This window comes from Triturus cristatus, chromosome 5_1 (assembly GCF_964204655.1).
Source record: "Triturus cristatus chromosome 5_1, aTriCri1.1, whole genome shotgun sequence".
In the NCBI taxonomy this organism is placed as follows: domain Eukaryota; kingdom Metazoa; phylum Chordata; class Amphibia; order Caudata; family Salamandridae; genus Triturus; species Triturus cristatus.
In genome coordinates, this window is record NC_140587.1 from 164229749 (window position 1) to 164251864 (window position 22116).

The 22116-nt window shown below is 43.5% G+C and overlaps 1 protein-coding gene across 1 annotated transcript in view; it reads right to left on the bottom strand.

Moving 5' to 3' along the window:
* LOC146830523 (acidic mammalian chitinase-like) overlaps nucleotides 1-22116 on the bottom strand; it is a 277219-nt gene that overhangs the window by 37316 nt on the left and 217787 nt on the right. The window lies entirely within an intron of this gene.

Genomic DNA, 22116 nt, shown 5'->3' on the forward strand with positions numbered 1-22116 from the left:
GTTGTCTCCTGAAGGTCAGCAGGTTTTCGGTTTGTCGTAGGTTGAGGGGGAGGGTGTTCCAGGTCTTGGCGGCGCGGTGGGAGAAGGGCCTGCCTCCGGATGTGGTTCTACGGATGTGTGGGACCGTGGCCAGGGCGTGGTCGGCGGAGCGCAGTTTCCTGTTGGGTACGTAGAAGGAGAGTCGACTGTTGAGATAGGCTGGGCCGGTTTTGTGGAGTGCCTTGTGTGCGTGGATCAGGTGCTTGAAGGAGATTCTTCTGTTGACGGGGAGTCAGAGTATAAACATCTCAGAAGCAGGATGCGCTACTGCGAGTGAGTTACTTGCGGTAGTAAGGCCAGAAAATGGGTGTGCTAGATAAGTCTGACTTTTCTGACCTGGATAAGCCTGACTTTTCTGACCTCTGTTTAGTTTTCCAGTCTCAGAGACTTAAACATGCACAAAAGTCTGTCAATCACTGGTCAGTGTCAGTATCTCAGGAACTTCGTCAGTTCTTAGAATATGGAGATCCTGTTAATGTCACCCAGCCTGGGAGGGCTTTTGCAACAAAACTCAAAGGGGGTGCATCTTCGTTCCACTGTTCTGGAACCTGCAGAGCTCTTCTCGACTCAACTCCGCAACTCAGCCACTCCGAAAGGAAAGAAAGACTTCACCATAAGGAATTAGAGAAAAATATAACATTGTTTTTATGCATATTTACCACCCTTAAGAAATCGCCCCTGTGTCCGAGGGTACTATGCAACATGGGTAATATAAAGTGTGCACTGGATTAGCGTATATATGGCCAGATGTACGACCATTTTTGCATGCGCAAACGGGTTTGAGAACCCGTTTGTGCATGCAAAAACAGCTTGGGAAATGTACAAAAGCCTATTTTGCAACTCGCAATTTTTTGCGACTCGCAAAATAGGGTTTTGCGACTCGCTATTAGGAAGGGGCATTCCCCTCCTAATAGCGAGCGCAATCCTATGTAAGAATGTTTTGCGTCCGCAATTGCGGGCGTAAAACACTCACAAATTACAGGTCTCAAAAGGGAAGGAGTCCCCAGGGGACCCCTTCTCCTTTGCCAATGCAGGGGAAAATATTTTTAAGGGCAGGCAGTGGTCTTAAAAAATGAACCGAAAACGTTTCATTTTTTCTTTTTTAAATGCATCCCGTTTACCATTAAGGAAAACGAGCTGCATTAAAAAAAGAACTGCTTCATTTAAAAGCAGTCCCAGACATGGTGGTCTGCTGAGCCCAACAGGCCACCATACCTGGGAGGGCCTGCAATTCCCAATTGGGTCGCAAATTGCGAGAGGCTCATTAATATTCATGAGCCTCTCTATTTGCGACCCCATTGGGAATCACTAACAGTGTGTAAAACACTGTTGTACATTGGAAAACGCACCTAGCAAGTTGCGAGTCGCTAAAAACTTGCAATTTGCGAGTTATTTCCACGGTCGTACATCTGGCCCCTAGCGTTTTCGTTTCAATCTACCTACCCTCTAAAGGAGGCCCATTTGTAATGCTCACATGTACTTATGAAGTCTGTAAAACACTATAAGGGAATTTTGTAGTAAAAGATATGCATTGTTTACCTTTGCTTCTGCTGTGATCGTTACAAAAACCAAATGTGTTTCCTTTCTAGTTGTATTACTGCGTCTTTTGAAAAGTACAGGTCCACAAAGGGAATGACTGCTTATGTTATACCTTCAGACGTATTTAGCCATTAATCAGCATCCATTTTGGGTCTTTATCTCGGACACCTGCTGCATACAGCAGATGTACTCTTAGATCACATCTACAGTCATTGTATGGAACAAGGCCCGCCCGTTTTCATCACAGAGGTGGTGGCCATCTTAGGTTGGGCGGAGTTGCCTAGTATTCAATTTGATCACTGCCCGAGGCCCCGTGAAAAGCATGCTTCTAGGCAATGCACCTTAGACATGGGGTTGTCTTTATCTTTTGGAAGCTCCAGTTCTCTAGTTCAGGGACTGGACGGGCTCTATCTCAGGCACTTACACCCAGCAGCACTTGACCTCTGAGGCACGAACCAGTCGCAAACATCAGAATAAATCATTTTCGCAAAATCCTTGGGCTATCATTTGTTACCAGGCAGTATCCGTAGTGAATATTATTGTTTATCATGAAGTCCTTGGCCAGTGCTACATTTAGGCAACTGTAGGCACAGGCTTCACTGTGCCAAGGCACATGGGCAAACTCGGTGCCAGATTGCAACAAATCGCCTAAAAACAAAACTGTTCTGAGGGAAAAGAGCTTCCATTTTAGCAAACTGTCAAAGTGCCTGAGGCTCAGATAAAAACTTCTCTAGATCTGCAGGTGCTCAAGGGCACTGGGCGCCCTTTCATTTTTTGAAAGTATTTTTATTGGGTTTTTATATTTCTCTTTCAAAGCTTGGTATGGACTTCACGCAAGTTTTAGTACAGGTTTCTTAACCAGAACAACATAATTCCATATCACAGTACTATACAATAACTTGAAACGTGAAGACCTGGCAATTGTACAATGGTAACAATCAGGATTACTCTAACAGCTGTGAATACGCCAAAGAGCAAGTCTAGATAGAGGCCGTCAAAGTCCATCGCGATTGAGAAGTGCCATATCACGACTGCAGCGAACAGAATCGGGAACAGAGGAATCCTGCACTCGCTCAATATGACAAGGGAATTTTCGTGAGAGTTGCATCCCCAAAGGGCCCCACCGGGGCCCTATAGGCCGACCGTATATATTGGCAGAGCTTCAGCCACCACCAGCAGGGACATGTATAATAGCGTGGGGGGGGGGGGGGGTAGGGGTGGAAGCGCCACAAGAATCTTCTAGGATAGTGGTCTGCATCTGGTGTACCCTCTCAGAGCTTCTCCAGAAGCACGTCCCAAGTATCAGAGATTGGGTATTGATGGAAACCTTTCACCTCTTTCCTGTGAAGTGCCGCACTCTCCACTTGCGTCCACGCCACCATGGATAATATCCATGCCAAGGCAACTGAGGGGGCCAATGCCTTCCATTCACGGTTGATCAGTCATTTCACCAAGATAAGGACTAGGTGGCTAAATACCGGTCGGTAACCCCGAAATTCTGTAAATTTCAGGGTTACCGACCGGTGTTTAGCCATTCCTAATGTAGGTGATGATTCGGTAAATACCGAATCGGTATTTACCGAATCAGTAAATGCAATGCAGAAAGCACATAAAAGAGTGCTTATCTGCTTAAAGAATTACAGGCATATGCATCAACAAAGACTTTTGCGATTCCTTAATTGCGATTTTTAAGGAATCGCAATTAAGGAATTGCAAAAGCCTATGCATGTAGGAATCGCTATAAAAATAGCGATTCCTATACATTCCTTAATTGCGAGTCGCAAATTGCGAGTCGCAATTAAGGAATGCCGTCCCATTCATTCCTATGGGCCTCCAGGCCCATAGGAATGAATTGGAGATTGCATGAGCAATTTGCGAGTATCAGTAGGTACTCGCAAATTGCTCATGCAATTTCAAGGGTGCAAAGGTGTCAAAATGACACCCTATTGCACCCCTGAAATTGATCTGTGCACATATGTTGCACACACACATGCTCTAAGGGCATGTGTGTGCGCAACATGAAACTTTGAAAAATGCACAAAAGTGCATTTTTCAAAGTTTTTGCAAATTACCATGAAGTTCAACTTCATGGTAATTTGCTCCCCCTATTAGCAAAATCGCTAATTTTTTTACTTTAATGCATTGCATTTAAGGAATCTCAATCTGGGATTCCTTAAATGCAATCGCAATTTAAGGAATCACAATTTAGAGATTCCTTAAATTGCGATTTTTGCATTTGGGATGATGCATCCCAAATGCAAAAATACCGGTCGCAAAGGGGCAGATTCTGAGAATCTGCCTGTTTGCGACCGGTTTTTCCTTTGATGCATGTGCCTGTTTATTCCTTAGCGCTATGACTGAGATCCAGTATACATACCCCCCAGGTATAGACCACAGTGGTGGCCGTGCATAGTGTTAAGTGCATACAGCCTCATGCATCAAGCCAAAATCCAGTCGGTAAAATACCGAATCGCTATTAACTCCCAATGCATCAACCCAAATGCAAAAATCGCAATTTAAGGAATCCTTAAATAGCGATTCCTTAAATTGCGATTGCATTTAAGGAATCCCAAATTGAGATTCCTTAAATGCAATGCATTAAAGTTAAAAAATTAGCGATTTCGCTAATAGGGGGAGCAAATTACCATGAAGATGAACTTCATGGTCATGTTGCGCACACACATGCCCTTAGAGCATGTGTGTGTGCAACATATGTGCACATGTCAATTTCAGGGGTGCAATAGGGTGTCATTTTGACACCCTTGCACCCTTGAAATTGCATGAGCAATTTGCGAGAACCTACTGGTACTCGCAATTTGCTCATGCAATCTCCAATTCATTCCTATGGGCCTGGAGGCCCATAGGAATGATTGGGGCGGCATTCCTTAATTGCTACTCGCAATTTGCTAGTCGCTATTAAGGAAAGTTAAGGAATCGCTATTTGAATAGCGATTCCTACATGCATAGCCTTTTGCTATTCCTTATTAGCGAATCCTTATTTTTCGCTAATAAGGAATCGCAAATGGCATTGTTGATGCATATGCCCCATAGTGACATCTCTTCAGTATCCTGTCAGTGACAGGAAGGACCAAAGCATGTGTAGGGGCTCCACGTTAGGGGAAAGGCATTGGTGACAGGCAGCTTCAGCACGATTAAAATATCTATTGATTTTACTGGCAGTTAAGCTCTGTGCAAGATATAAAATTGCATTAATTTAAAACTGGCATTCCGGGACACCAAGGTAGGATAAGCCAAGATGGTCTGACAATCCCTATCTGTGCAGTTGCACCCTAATTCTACATCCCAATGTCTACACAGCGGGTGAAGGGTGGTAGCTGTGTGTATGCATAAAGTGCTAGCCAGCCAGCGGGTGAGGTGGCTACCTGTGCCAGGTACATGCAGGTATTGCATGGTGAGATGGTGCAGAGGCTCCTGTTGCACTTCTTCCCAGGGCTGGCCCAACCCTCCAACAAAGCAAGCATTCAAAGGGAATTGGCCCAGAGAAAGCTCAAAGTCGGCCAGTAGGTCCTCCATTGATAGGAGGGCCTGTCCCGAGACAAGTCTCCTATACTGTGCTACCCTGCAGCATGCCAAGCAGTCGCAATGCCAGTGCTAAGACAGAGTTAAGCGGGTGATAAATAGGGCTCTGCAAAAGCAGCAATACGCAATCGAAGGAGAGGCACGCTCAGTAGCGGCGCCTTGGCAAGGGGGTGGAAAATGTTAAGTTACCGTTCCAAATCCCAATGGGGAAGAAGTGTAGCTGGGTCTTCTAGATTGCACCCTGCAGACCAGTCCGCTGCCCACTGTAGCTGCAAGGCCAAATAGTATTGTTCAATGTTAGGAACACTGAGCCTGCCACAGTTTGCTGGCAGTTAAAGTTTGAGACTCGGCAGCAAATATTGTGCCATATAAGACCACTCATCAGACGTTCCAATGAGCGTTCAAGGGCCTGTGTATAGAGAGAGGAGGATTGGCAAAGTGATACAGTAATCTCTGCAGTTCATTTTTATGAGGGCCACTCTACCCGCCACAGCAGTGTTTTCCAGAATGAAATCTGAGCCCGCAAGCCAAAGACTGCGTGAACTAGGTTCTCTTCCAGAAGGTCCTCAGATGTATGATAAATCCTTATCCCCAGATAGCGAAATGTGGATAGTTGCCAGGGGAGACAGACCCGATTCACATAGTACATCTGGTCTGGTGTGCTAATGGTAAAGGGGAAGAGGCAGTACTCAGTCCAATTTACTCTGAGGCCTGAGATAACTGTACATTTGATAAGCAGGTGTTCAATGGTGAGAGGTACAGCCTGAACAATGTTAAGATAAAGTAACATATCATATGCATAAAGGAGGACAGAATGTGTACCGTCCCCAAGGTTAATACCCCACTGCTGGCCCTGGGCATGCCGAAGGTGCGCTGGGGGCTCCAAAAAGGATAATATCCTCATTAAGTTCCTCCCTATGTTTGAGTGAAATTCGTGGCAGGGCAACATCAGCCAAGCAGTCGCTGATCTCCCCTGGCATTACTGTGACCGCAGATGTGTACAAACCATGTGTAGTGACGTGTAAAGGCGGCATGAATTTCTCTTTGCATGTAACTGTCCCTCACTGCACCATACATATAGTATACGGTGCTTAACATATTCTTGACATATCAACCATGTCAACAATGATCCCAGCCTGTCAGCTTCAGCGTCTGTTCTCCTGGTGTGTTTGGCATAATTAAGGCAGCACAGTCTTTCCAGCAGCAATATGTGGTCATGCTTGACCTTATGCAATCACGCTTGGGAAGCATTCGAGGACCGTGCCAGCTCCTTGAATCCAAGCAGGCGACCCTGAAGTTGGGATATGTCATTAGTGATATGGCAGCGCATTTTTATGATATTACCCAAACAGTACCCTCTGATGAACACCTTGAAGGCGTCCCATTTTATTAACGGGGAGGAGTCAGAACTGGTGTTCATATCCAAGTATTCTGTTATACTATCGCCTATAGAAGCTCGGAATGGGGGTCTTCTAGCGTCGATGCCTGCAGCTTCGAAGTGGGTATTGAGGAACTCTCCTAGTGCAGTTGCATTTGGGGTGGGTTGTGATCTAAGTGTGTTCAGCTGAGGTTGTCCATGTGTGTGATGCAATTGACAGTGCTATGGTACAAACAAATCTATCAATGCGGACCTAGAGTCCATGTGCATGAGAGAAAAATGAAAACTCCCTTGTGTTAATGTCATGGTGACACCACACATCCAGAAATTCCCAGTGTTGTAACCATGTGCTGAGGGTATGTCCACTAGAGGTAGCTACAGTTTGGGGTAAGGGTGGAAAGGAGCGGTCCAGTTCCACATCAAGAACACTGTTAAAATCCCACCCAACAACCAGGGTATGCCGCTCCATTGCACCAGTGTCATCACCGAACTGATTCTGTTCCACATAGTGTCTAAATCGTTCGGAGGTGCACATGTCTGCCATCTAAATTGCCCTCCAGTAGGACGTGGCATCCATCTGGGTCTATTATAGTTTGTGTGACAATGAAAGGGACCCCTTCTCGAATCCATATCAATATGCCCGAGCATAGTGGAGTAATTGGTGGAGAACACTTGTCCCCTCCATCTTCTCTGCAGTCTGGATGCCTCCTCCCGCTCAGTAATGTGTGATTCCTGCAAATATGCTATATGTGTCTGCCTCCGGCATAAGTAGGAATACAACGCATATCTCTGAGAGGGGTGTCAGTACCTTTCACATTCCATGTGACATTATTATTGGCAGCCATAGTGTAGGGTCTGGTGATGCGGGACCCCGGCCCGCCCCAAGTGGGCATCGCTGGTCCTGTCTGGTAGCACAATGGGTGAGCAAGTGCAGGTCACAGCAAAAAAAAAAATACAACATAAAAGCACCAAACATTTAACACCATTGAGAGCAGGGGAACAACAAGTTCCTGTCCAAACCAGTAGAACTTAAGGACCGGTAGGAAGGGGCCGGTCTAAGGGTCTATTGGCCGGGGCATGCTGTATGATCAGGCGGTTGATTGACGGTGACAATGGAGGGTTATTGACTATAGAGTATGGGTCTATTTTTCTTTAATCCATTAAAGTATTAGGTTAGAAATTTATGAGTTTTTGAACATAAAATATATATTATTGCCATTAGACCAGGTTATACCCGAGCCCATTCTAAAATGGCGCTGTTTGCAGAAACGGTTTCCGGGTCACATACGCTGAGACCGTAACATACAGCGTGCTTACGTAAGCGATGGGGGTGCACATTTTGATGACGTAGTGATCATCACAGAACCAAGTGTTCAGAATCACTCATGGGTATTTAAGAATTCACCGAGGACTGTTATTGTTTTTCAGTTCTCGACTGAGCCCGGACGGTTCCTCACACCATGGACGGATTTCCCCAAAGGTATTACAATAGGGAGAACTCGGAAGGCCAATTGACGGGAGGCGGGTAGATAATATACATTTGGGACGAGGCTACTATTTGACCCGTTCTTTTTTATGGTCAGATATAACAATTCTGTTAATATATGTTGAAAATAGTATTCATTGGGTATGTTCATTTGACCCATATTTGATATATTATTTTCAGGACCCCATGAATCATATTAGAAAATATTAATTGAAATTTAAGAAGTTCTGGATACCGTCTAATAAGTGGGGGATTTATTTGTCTCTCCTGAGAAGAACGGTATAGTTGGAGGTATGTGATCCCGAGTTTTATACCAATAACCTGTATATAATGATAGCAGGCAAAAAATATATTATAAATATGTGGGTATGACTCCCTCCTTTTTATTCATCTTCCAGGGACACTGACGTGAATTAATTATTGACATATTGGTCCTTTTGACAATTGAGGTAACCAGTGGAATATAAATTTTCGGAACCATTGGCATTTATTTTGACACACTGGTGGATATCAGAGTTTGAGGTGGGTGTTCCTGATTTTAAATTATGATCACAGTGAGGACACATTATTCAGAGTTTACCACTAACTCTTTCTCCCGATTCCTTTTCACTTTAGAATTGGCAATTTCAAGATTTAGGAAAAAAAACATATGTAAATAGCGGGGACTGGATGGAAACTTAAACCTCCTAGATTGAATAGCATCTCCATAAGGTACATTACCTCTGGATAACTATCTGGGGTGATTTTATAAAAGAGAATATTACCACCTTGGAAATATAGATGCTCCTCTAATATAGACTATGATATTATATATATATATATATATATATATATATATATATATTACCTACTGGCGATCGCCAGTAGGTAGTTATAGTTAGGACCTATTTTCCATAGGAAATCCGCAACATTCTATTCCCAATAAGTCTGGTGCCGGTTGACGAATCCTCGCAAAAGTTTCCAAACCTTTGGCCAGCTCCGCTCCGCTCCTACCCTGAAAGTTTTGCAGTGATCCGTCAAGCGGGGGCCGAGAAAAAAGGGGGATCCCAAACGAGTTTTCCCCATGCAGGTTCCCATAGGATCTGTTGTCGCAGCTACAGCCCGAACCGCTGAACGGAATGACACCAAATTTGGCAAAGAGATAGTCCTCAGTTCGGACTCGTGCCTTTTGCATATATGGTGTGAATCCATTCAGTAGTTCCTGAGAAAATTAGGGTAAAATAGTTAGTGATATCTATGGCCGCGGAGGATCTGCGCACCCTACCCGCACCGTAAGTGCACCCTCCCAATCGCGCGCTGAATGCTAATTGGCTGTCGAGTGTCTCTCTACATTCGAAACCAGGAACTGTTGGCGGCCATTTTCTGCCTCGGTAGAAGCGAGGCTGAAGAAGCAAGGGGAAAAAGTGTGTAAAACATATAAAGGGGGCAGAGTGGAAATACTCTGACCCTCTAGAGGTGCTTAGGGGGTCCCAGAAGGACCCTCTGGGGCCCCCTTTTTAGAAAAAAAAATACGGCGAAATGCGCGCACGGTGCGCGCATCCTATCACTTTGGATGCACGGATTCTCTTGCGGTGGGTGCGAGGATCCACGGCAAAGTTTTTTGAAAAATGACAATAAATCATTGGTTGTATTGTGGTAAATATTTAATTACCGGTACTATTTTTTATGCGGTAAAGTCTTAGTGAGAATAACTCAGTAAAAATAAGAGGCAGAATCCGTGGTATTAGAGGGTTTAAAAGGCTTTATTCCTATACAAAGGAATACAATTCGAATTGTGGACTTCTATTCCATCACCACGAAAGTTCAGGAAGGAAGGGCATACATTATTGACAGATAAGCAGTTTTATAGAAAATGCATTACAGTGAAACAGATGCAAGAGGCGTAACAGCTGATAGTACAGATAAAAGGTACATACGTAACTAATAGGGGCGTATACATGGGTGTAACTAAAATACGTCATTAAACATGATGTCACAAGTGGGTGGATCCATAAAAGAATCCTGCAATGTCAGCAGAAATATTTGGCAGAGATGCGCGCGCAGCCGCATGACGTGTGATTGACGTGCAACTAGAGGGTGAAGGGGACTTGACATTTAGCTCTACATGTGGAGACAGAAGTCTGGGGGTCATGTCAACCTAATCCCAAATCATATCTAATATCCTATGTTTAAAGAACTGTGTTATCCAAAAGGAAAGGTCTCTAGGATAGAATCTATTCTATACTGACTGTTAGTGCGTGTACAAGCGTCTAAGTGTCTACATGAGATGCGAGGGGGTAGGAATATTCCATGGTAATAGGGCTATGAATTACTTGCATGAGGACAGCGAGGCTTGGCCCCTTTGCACGGTAGCTGAAGGAATATTTACCTAAACTGCTAGACAGGAATGCATCGGATGAGGAGCGGAGTAGATAATCTTGAAGGTGAAATACAGTTTTTTGGCAGGCAATATGCTGGATCAGGCACCGTTAGCCGCGCAGGGAGTAGGACAAAGTTCATGGACACAGATGCAGGCTCAGACTGGAGCTTTCAGAGGCAGAAGACAGGAAAAGGCTGGATGACAGAATTCAGGGCCTACTCGCCTGAATCTGTAAAATGTGGAAAGTGAACCACATAAAGTCGGTGGCCTTTCATACTTAGGAATGGAATATCTGACCCATTCATGGCGGATCTGAAAGAAGACATGTTGACGGTGGACGCACATATATTTGCGTCTTCAAAACTGGAACTGGAGGGAACATACATGTGCTTATAGCATGCACATGGAGCCGTTGGGGTCTACGATAGGGGACATAACTGATCACAAAATTCATATTTCCTCATTCCCTCCTTGTCCCCTACGGACCCTCAGGAGATATCGATCTTCATCAATCCATCGATCTGTTCATATAGCATCATTTGTTCTTCTTTCTTCTTCCGGGATCTTGAACGAAAACGTGGATGTGGGATACACGATGTGGCACACAGACCACAAATCGCTGGCCCACATTGTAGAAATAAACAACAACTGAATAGTATGAGGAAGCCAATACCTAGGAAGGATAGGATTCTCCATCCCCAGGCTGACAACACGCCCCAGAACCAACCGGACCAAGTCCAGGTGCCTGGACTCTGGTGTATCTGGCTTATAATCTTATGAAGGCGGGTTATGGCTTTATATACTGACGGCGAATTTTCTGGTATGAAAATGCAGCAACTTGATCCGATGACCCTACAAGCTCCGCCCCTATCGGCCAGGATGACGTCAAGGACAAGACGATTTTGAAGCACAACAATCCGCATAGCAGACTGCTCTTCTGTTAAATTGCCTAAGGCGGAAATAGTCTCGTTCACTACTGCTTCAAGGGTTCTGGTTAATCTACGTATCAGTTTACTATTAGTGACTGTACCTATATAGGGAAAGAATCCTTTATTGAAATCTGTGTATTTTTCCCATGGTGTTTCAGTGTAATCGACAATTGGGAGATCTCTCTGTTGTCTATTGTGTACTAAATGGGTATTTCTATGATAATCAGGAGGAGCTAGAAAAACAGGTGGCAGAAGGAATGCTATGTAACAGGTACCATCCCAATCTAAAGGTAGACATATATGCGGTCTGGCCACATATGAAGTAAGAATGATGGGAAGCTCTAAATGTAGACTTGCCTTGATCACTGAATTTTATTACAGTGTTGCATTTACTATGGCCCATGTGTATGGAACCATTCTTTCTTACACATAATTCCCCTTTTACTGGGAATACTGACATGGCGGGCAAGATTGGTGTAGCTTCAGATTCAACGTTCAGGATCATGAGGTTAAGTGTAAAATTACCTAATCCATATACTTCATTTTCTAGATCAGTTCCTGTTCTTTTGGGAAGTCCCTCCTTGTTAGGGTAGCAGACTTTAAGCAAAACTAGGTTCAGGTTTCCCCATACCCAGTTGTCTTGGTAAACTGCGGAATTTGAATCTAGGGAATTAATCAAACTAAACCATGCTCCACAGGAGCCATTGTGTGTGAACGGATATGGAAAGAGGGGCAAAACTCCCTTATAGTTCTGATAAGGAGGGAGTCGGCCACATATCCAACAATTTGTGGCATTGCTGGTCTGATGGGAATGATGTAACATACTAATAAATGTGTTGTTGCGCAGCGCAAATCTATAGGACAACTCATGCGGAGGTAATTCGCTAAAAGAATGTTCTGCAGTTACATTGTAAGCACGCTTAAGAATAGGGTAATACATATGCAATAGTATGCTGAAAATAATGATCAGAAGACTTAGAAAAAACAAAATTAATAATGTTACTGTGCAGTGACTACGAAGTGATTTACAATACGCATGTTTTTTCAGCTGCATCTGTTGATTTCTTTCTCTATTCCGGTCTAGAGGATACATGTCAGAGACAAATTCAACCGATTCACCTTGGAGAGGACTTAAACAATCGAATTGTCTGACTTACTAGACCTCAATTTCAGTTTGTACAGTTCTGGTTTTGATTGCTCAACCAAGGGGAGCTTTGAGTCTGTCTGTGGGGGAATACAGGGTTGAGTATTCACACTGGATGGTAGTCCATAAAATTTCTTGATATGACTCGAGTGCAACCACCCTTTGCGACCCTCAATCTTCACGGCAGTCCTTGTAGTCAGTAGAACCAACTTAGGCGACTTCCACCTAGGATCCAGTTGGGTCTTCCGGTCGAAATTCCTGACCAAAACCAGGTCACCAGGAACCACGTCATGGGGCTTCACCTCAGTATTATCGGGAAAAGCTGCTTCTACCTGTGAACGACAAGATTGTAGTGCAGACATCAAGGAAGCCAGGTAATCTGTCAGCATATTACAGTCAACATCAGTGATTTTGCGAGGTATAGGCGTCCCCCACATATTTGGTGGTCTACCGAAGATCACCTCGTATGGGGATAGCCCAGTTCGAGAATGTGCTACCATTCTCATGTAAAAGAGTGCAACTGGTAAGGCTACTATCCAATCGACACCTTTTTCCCTACATATTTTGGACAATCTAATTTTCAGGGTTTGATTATGACGTTCCACGAGACCTGCTGCCTCGGGATGTCGGACACAGTGGAATTTCCATTGGTAGCCTAACAAAAGGGAAACGTTTTTCATTAGTTCGGATGAGAACGGCTGGCCGTTATCTGAGTAGACAACACGTGGTAAACCGTACCGTGGGAAGAATTCTCGAACTAACTGTTTGGCAGTAGTCGGGGCGGTGTAATCTGAAACCGGGTATGCTTCTGTCCAACGGGAAAGAGCACAGACAACTACGAGAACATATTTGAATCCTCGACATCGTTCCATCTGGATATAATCCATCTGGAGGACTTCAAAAGCATGATCGGGAGGTTGAAATCCACCCTGCTCTACAGGGATGCTTTTACCTGGATTAAACTGACAACATATCATACAGGTACGAACTTTTTGTTTAGCTGCTGCTCGCAAGTGTTTGTTGAACCAAATGTGTTGAATGCTGTCTAGCATAGCTTTTTCTCCTAGGTGCGCTGGACTATGTATTGTGTTAATGATGACTTGAACCATAGAGTCGGGAAGAAACCATATAGATTTTTCCTTCGTCATCCATCCTTGATCCGTTTGGATCCCTCCTAATTCAGTCCATTTCTTTATTTCTTCTGGTGTAGCATGTGTCTGTATGTCAATTACATCAAGGGCGGGATCCTTAACTGTCATGCAATGTGTTAATGTCTGAACTATTGTCTTTGTCATGTCAGTTGTGAGAGTTTGATTCTGAGCAGTCTGTTTAGCTGTTCTGTCAGCTAGGTCATTACCCTGAGAAATGATATCGGTAACTTTTGTATGGGCTTTGCATTTCATAATCGATATTGCAGTAGGTAGATGAATCGCGTCTAATAGGGCTTGAATGAGGGGTCCGTGTTGGATGTGGGCACCGTGAGAAGTTAAATAACCTCTCTCTCGCTACAGTACGCCGAAGTCATGGACGACTCCGAATGCATAACGTGAATCTGTGTATATGTTGACTTTCTTATTTTTGGCTTGAATACAGGCTTGTGTCAGAGCAATGAGCTCTGCTGCTTGAGCTGACAAAGTGTTAATACGATTCGTTTCAATGACTTCAGTGTCTGTTGTGACTGCATAAGCGGCCACTAACTCTCCTGTACTTGTTCTCATACATGACCCATCTACATACAATGTCAAGTCTGGATCTGACAAAGGGATATCTGTCAAGTCTTGTCTGGGTTTCGTCGTGATAGTAATAACTTCGACACAATCATGTGCCAATGGATCTGTTCCTCCCACTGGTAACAGTGTGGCAGGATTTAACGTATTACAGCGTCTGATTTCTATGTGTGGCTGAAATAATGTTAGTTCGTAACCGGTGAGTCTCGCTATAGTCAAGTGTTGTGTTTGTGTGCGGTTCAAAAGAACCTCTACTGCATGTGGTACTTGTACTGTCAATTGATGTCCTAACACTATGGCATCGCTTTGTCTGATTGCTAAAGCTGTTGCTGCCACCGATTTCAGGCACGCAGGAAGAGCCTGAGCTACTGGATCTAATGTACTAGAGAAATAAGCACATGGTTTGTGTGATCCTGCTTGTTCCTGAGTGAGTACTGACAAGGCAGTACCTTCGCGTTCTGTAACAAAGAGTGTAAACTGTTTGCTGTAACATGGTGTTGCTAAAACAGGTGCTTGGCATAAAGCTTTTTTTAAGCTTTCAAAGGCGTGTGTATGTTCTTGAGTCCAAGGGAGGACAGTCGATGTGGCTGCCTCCTGTGTTGTCAACTGGATGAGTGGTTTTGCTAGAAATGCATATTGAGGGATCCACTGCCTACAGTATGAAGTGAGACCTATAAAAACCCGCACCTCCTTTTGTGTCTTGGGTGGTGGCATGTTAGCGATTAACTGGATGCGGTCGGATGTAAGCTGCCTTCCCTCCTTGGACAGCGAGTGCCCAAGGTAAACAACTCGCTGGACACAGAATTGCAGCTTAGAAGGGGACACCTTGTGCCCCTTGTCAGCCAAAAATTTTAAAACCGTCAGTGACGCTGTCTCACATTCAGGTTCGCTTCGAGCGGTGATCAGCAGATCATCGACATATTGAAGCAAGGCAGTGTTAACTGGCATGTGGATACTGTCAAGTTCTCGTTTCAGTGCTTGGCTATAGATGCTGGGGCTTTCTGTAAATCCTTGAGGTGCGCGTGTGAATTTAAAACTTCGTCCATTTAAACTGAACCCGAACAAGTATTGACTTTCCGGATCGATTGGGACGCTAAAGAAAGCATTTTTGAGGTCAATTACAGTGAAGAACGTTGCTACTGAGTCAATAGCTGTTAGTAATGAAGAGATATCTGGGACCACAGGGTATTGTGGTACAATACATTTATTTAATTCGCGCAGATCAATAACTAATCGATATACTGGTGGTGCTTTTGGATCCGTTCTTTTAAGAATCGGAATTATCGGGGAATTACATACATTGGAGTCGGTTTCGACAACCACTCCTTGTGTAATGAGCTCGTCAATGATTTGCAGCAAAGCCACAACAGCATCGGGTGGTAACTTGTATTGTCGTATTCGTGGTAGTATTACTCCTGTTTTTAGTGTGACGCGATATGGTGTAATATTCATGCAACCAACATCAGTGGGGCCTTGTGCCCATAAATGTGTAGGTAAATTCTGCAGTCGGTGATCCATGTCTCTGGACACGTAGTGACCTTTAAAGTCACGTAAAAATAGTCGTACTCCTTCCGGAGAACAACATATTATAGCTCCTAGAGCTTTCAATGTTTTTATACCTAACAAGTTTTCTGGACATGATTTAGTGAGCAATAAATCTGTAGTACGTGTCAATGGGCCAATCGTAAGTGGAAGAGGTTGTGTTACGTCATTTATTATAGGTTTTCCTGAGAATCCAAGGGAAATATTCTGTGAGCCTGAGAGGGGTGCCCCTGGAACTTCACTGCGTCTTATAGTTGTTCGGCTTGCCCCTGTATCAAGTAAAAACTTTCTGTCTTCCCCTAATAGTTCACTATGTACATAAGGTCCCTCTTGGTCTACAGGAACCTCAATAAGGGGTAAGCCAACTTCCCTCTCTAGGCTATCTCATGAGTATCGCTGATAATCGGGATAATCTGCTTGCGCATACTGATACATCTGTTGTGTTGTTGCTTGTGTTGCAGCAATAGGCTGCGCTGGTGGTGGTGCTACGGTCTGTTGTGGAGCTCCCTGTTGCGGAGCTAGTTGTTGCGGAGCTAACCTAGGTTGTGCATGCTGAGGGATTTGTTGTTGATTCTGATCCTGTCTAGGTGGACGTGGTCTCTCCTGGGTTCTACCTGTAGCAATATTATGTTTAAGGACTGGACAATCGTGTATATAATGACCTGGTTGTTTACAATAGTTGCATGTCCCTTTCGTAGGACCTGCGGAATCACCCTTTTGATGACCATCGGCTGGAACTGACTGAGCAACAAGCATTTTCATTTTTGTATCTTTCATACGTCTTTGTTCGTGTTCTTGTTCTTCTCTAATTCTATTGTGATGATATTGTAACATCTGTAACATCTGTGATGGGGTATTACCTTGCCAGGTACTTTCGAATTTCAATACTCTATTCTTGACTTGTAGCAGAGAATTTTCAACTAATTTTGTCACAAACAGATGTGGATATGACTCACTACTGGCTTTTATACCACTATTTATACCAAAACATTTTTCAAATCGGGAATAGAAATCACTAGTGTCTTCATCTGGCTTTTGTTTACAGGCTGAGATTGCACCCCAGTCTTCCTTTTTCGTAGTTAATAAACGTGGCAGTACCTGTACTAGTAGCCCTGCTAATGCAGTAGTCTTTTCCCCAAGTCCTGCTCCTGCAGCTCGGGCCCTTTCTTCGTTTTCTAATGCTGTCCAATCTATCTTTTGGTCTCCCACCTCCCATTCCTTTTCTCTGAGTTTCTCGTAAACACCGGCGGGTAATAGGACTTTTAATATTTTCATAATGTCGGGGTAGGTATACTCTCCCATGAGTAACATGTCTTTTATCTCGCGGTGGAAACCTGCTGGATCCTTGTCATGGCTGGGTACTACTTTCTTCATTTCTAATAATTCCAGTTTAGTTATAGGCGTGTACACGAACACGCGTGTAAAGTTATTACCGTCACCTCTAATTGGGTGTACTTCGCGTAACGGGTTCTGTCTATCTATGTGATACATTTTTCTTCCTAGGATGGGAATTGGAACGGGTTCTGGGCATACGAAATTTAAATATTGGTTTCGGGATTCTAGAATCTCTTTAATCAAATCAGTACCTGACCCTCTCCATATATTCGTGAGTAGTTCTGTCAATATGTCAGGTAAGGGTCCTGGATCGGAGTGTTGGCTTTTATATAATATAAGGAGGTGTTGAATCATGTATATACTAGCTAAACGCTGTTCGTATGGGTCAAGATTCAGAAACGTGTGTGCAAGTACATCATCATTGTAGTCGCTGGGACTGTCAGCCCATTGTACTGCTGACCTAGCTAATTCTTGTTCGTCCATGGAATCGAGCATATGGTTACCCCTTCGATCTCGGAGTAATTTATCAGCGGCTTGGAATAGGTGTTCGGGGGACTTTGTATTTAACATAGGGTTTGGAAAATGTCTATTATATTCTGGACGTAGTGGACGTATCTGATCATTAAAGCCTCTAGTATTATTATGGGGTCTTCCTCTACCTACATAAGCTATCGTTTCTATTTGTTCTGATTCTTGCTCCTCCTCCTCTTCTGATTCTACTCTGTCTGTTTCTCGTCTTTCTTTATGTATTCGGTCTACTTCCTTGCGGATCTTTCGACACATAGCCATTATACACGCCTGTCTATCATGTTTCTCTTCTGATATGTTCTGACCCCATTTGACAAGTCGTTGCATGGTATCGTGATCTGCCCCGGGCCTGTCTTGATTCCTAATTACACAATTTATGAAAAAACGTAGTAGTTGTCTTTGTACATCCACTTTCTGGTATTCCATAGCTTCGTTAATACTTTCTGGACCTCGCCCTGTTTGGACAAAGCGATATATTTCGTCTAGGTGTTCACCCATTCCTGGTATTGTCATTAAATATAATGTAGCTCGTCTTATACGTAGTGATGATATGAGCAATTTATCCTGTCTACCTGGTACTGGGTCGTATCTACAATCCACAAGCTGTTCTTTAAACATGTCGGATGTCGCTAGTTGGGGTGTACGTTGGAGTGCTAAATCTCTAAGGGTCTGCTTATTTCGCGGCGGGGTGGCAAACATGTCTGTCGTACCTCCTGTAGCACCATCTGAAGCGCTGGGCACGAAAGGATTCGTTGGACGTAGGATAGAGATTGTAGATGCGGGAAAAACTGTAGAAACGGACGGACCTGTGGGAACTTGTGTAGGAGTTTGTAGTTGCGGGGATACAGACGGATGCTCTTGGTGTTGAACACCATCGGCAAGCGGTGTGGGTGATATGGCATTAGCATACTCGGGAGCTACGTCATCTAAATAGGAGGAAAGGAAAACGTCCTTTGCTGTTTTGGGATGTGTTTTGGGATGTGCTTTTATCGGGAGCAATTGAGGAGTTAAGTCTTTTGGTATTTCCGGGATAGCCTTAGGTAACCCTTCGGCCAAAAGAGGATACATACCATTCATAAGAGTGTTTCTTTGTCTATCTACTTGTTCTGAGTTTACTCGGGTACCTTCCTCAAGTAATAGATTTTCTCGAGTTTTATTTGAATTCTCTCTACCTTTCTCTTCCTGTCTGAGCGCTTTTTCTGTACGTCTGTATGATTCTTTACGCCATAATTCAATGGCATCTTTCTGTGACTGTCTGGCTTTCTTTTTCCATAATTCTTCTTCTACTCTCATGATGCAATCTGCATCCCAGGTCCCTGCTGCGGGCCATCTCTGACTCTCTGGTAATTCTTTGGTGTAGTCCACCCATAAATCAAGAAATAATACGGCATCTAGGCCATGCTTATGATACATAAAGTATCCTGGAGTGTCCCTAGGTGGAATGGGAACAGCTTCTTCGAGTACACCTTTTCTAGTTTTGATCTGTCTTAGTTTCGAAAAGAGCGGCATTTTTAGATCTGGTTACTTAATCTTAAACACACTTAATACAAATAAACGCAAATAATGAACAGTCATTCACACCACAATATATAGAACGTATTAAAACATTTAACGCTTAACATTTTTAACGAACGATGATAACTAATAGAAAACTAGTTACTGACATAATACTGACACTAGATAATACTTATTTATATGCAAGACATACTATATATACTGCTAAACAGTACAGATACACTGCTGAAACAGTGCAGACCGGATTTGTGTACCCAAACCCGTCTTGACCGGCACAGACTATGTGCACGTAAAATGCCTCCCCGGTAATGGTACTCACCGGGTAGCTCGGAACGGAAGGCCTCGGAACGGAACTGAAACTGGACCGGACTGGACTCGACTCGACTGGACTCAGAACTTCGGAACCTGGTGGGCCTCTGTATACCTCGGATCTTGCTCTCTCAGCTAGGCTCTGGTCGGGATACTTCGCACTTCTCACCGCCTCGTCTGGGTGTTGATCGCAGCCTCAGTCGCCCCCGCTTGGCCGGAGGGAGATACAGGAAATCCTGCAGGTACGCGTTTTTGTCCGTTCAGCTGTGGCAGGAGACCGGGCCTGCAACGCACCTCCGGCGCGTGAGATGAGAAAGTGTCCCTATTCGGGCGCCAATTTATGTGGTAAATATTTAATTACCGGTACTATTTTTTATGCGGTAAAGTCTTAGTGAGAATAACTCAGTAAAAATAAGAGGCAGAATCCGTGGTATTAGAGGGTTTAAAAGGCTTTATTCCTATACAAAGGAATACAATTCGAATTGTGGACTTCTATTCCATCACCACGAAAGTTCAGGAAGGAAGGGCATACATTATTGACAGATAAGCAGTTTTATAGAAAATGCATTACAGTGAAACAGATGCAAGAGGCGTAACAGCTGATAGTACAGATAAAAGGTGCATACGTAACTAATAGGGGCGTATACATGGGTGTAACTAAAATACGTCATTAAACATGATGTCACAAGTGGGTGGATCCATAAAAGAATCCTGCAATGTCAGCAGAAATATTTGGCAGAGATGCGCGCGCAGCCGCATGACGTGTGATTGACGTGCAACTAGAGGGTGAAGGGGACTTGACATTTAGCTCTATATGTGGAGACAGAAGTCTGGGGGTCATGTCAACCTAATCCCAAATCATATCTAATATCCTATGTTTAAAGAACTGTGTTATCCAAAAGGAAAGGTCTCTAGGATAGAATCTATTCTATACTGACTGTTAGTGCGTGTACAAGCGTCTAAGTGTCTACATGAGATGCGAGGGGGTAGGAATATTCCATGGTAATAGGGCTATGAATTACTTGCATGAGGACAGCGAGGCTTGGCCCCTTTGCACGGTAGCTGAAGGAATATTTACCTAAACTGCTAGACAGGAATGCATCGGATGAGGAGCGGAGTAGATAATCTTGAAGGTGAAATACAGTTTTTTGGCAGGCAATATGCTGGATCAGGCACCGTTAGCCGCGCAGGGAGTAGGACAAAGTTCATGGACACAGATGCAGGCTCAGACTGGAGCTTTCAGAGGCAGAAGACAGGAAAAGGCTGGATGACAGAATTCAGGGCCTACTCGCCTGAATCTGTAAAATGTGGAAAGTGAACCACATAAAGTCGGTGGCCTTTCATACTTAGGAATGGAATATCTGACCCATTCATGGCGGATCTGAAAGAAGACATGTTGACGGTGGACGCACATATATTTGCGTCTTCAAAACTGGAACTGGAGGGAACATACATGTGCTTATAGCATGCACATGGAGCCGTTGGAGTCTACGATAGGGGACATAACTGATCACAAAATTCATATTTCCTCAGTATGACAACTTTCTACACTGAAAGGTAGGGTATATATTTCTGTTTTTTAAAGGTATGATTGTTATTGGTTAACAAAAACAGATTGTAAGGAATATTATATATGATAAGCTGATATGTTGAAAAGTCAAGCACACTTCCTGTCTTGTGTAGGAACATTTTAGTGCTGAACTTGTGACCTGTGAGCTCAGTGCAGTGTTCCAGGACCTGTTTATTTGGTAATAGGCAGAAGGCAGATTGGGGGAAGGGTTGAAATGTATTTCAGTTGGAAAGGGTTGAAATGTTTAACCAATAGAAATGTGTTTGCTTTTGAGTTTATGTGTGAAGGATTGTGATTTGATGTTTACATGTATATGTGTGGAAAATGAAAGGGAAACTTTTCCATTCTTTGCTTTTGCTGAGAGGTGCACAGTGCAGAGATTCTGTAAAAGAAACTATGGTGAGTGATTGATATACTTTTAAATCTACAAAAGAACTTGAAAGATGAGTTTTTGAATTGTGAGGGGATGTATGTAGACTAATGTATTTCTCCTGCTAAAGTGTAGGGAGTACTTTTTTTCTTTACAATCTAATTGATAGTGTGTGTGCATGTAGAAACCATTCTGTGATAAGCATTTGTGTTTTTCATGTGTTGGTAGAAAGATAACTGTGCTGTTTTTATATCTTGGTAGAATTAGAAACCAGTCATTGTTTATGAATTTGTGAAATGAGTTATGTTATGTTTCTATACTAAAATGTAGTACTACTTCTAGATGAAGAAATGTGTTTTGGTATAGTGCAAGGGATAGTGTTGTTTGTCTAGAATCACAAAGTGAGTCTGTGTGCATTTGTGAACCACTGTAAGAGAAGCATTTGGTAACATCGTGTATTTGCTGACAGATAACTGTTTTAACTTGTCATGTTGTGAAGTTTTAGTGGCATTAGAAGACAGTTATGGCTTATGATTTGATTAAATGAGTCAGGCTTTGACAGAAAAGTGCAGTCCTGAAATATGTAGATTGTGTGCCATTCCCTTACAACTTGCACTGTAGTGAATGAGTTTTGGTAAACTCCTAGGGATAGTGGTGCATGTCTAGAATCACAGTGTGAGTTAGTGTGTATTTGGGATCAGTGTGAGAGAAGCATTTGGTGACATCATGTATTTGCTGACAGATAATTTTTAAAAAACCTATCATGTTGTGAAGTTTTAGTAGCATTAGAATCCAGTCTTTGCTTA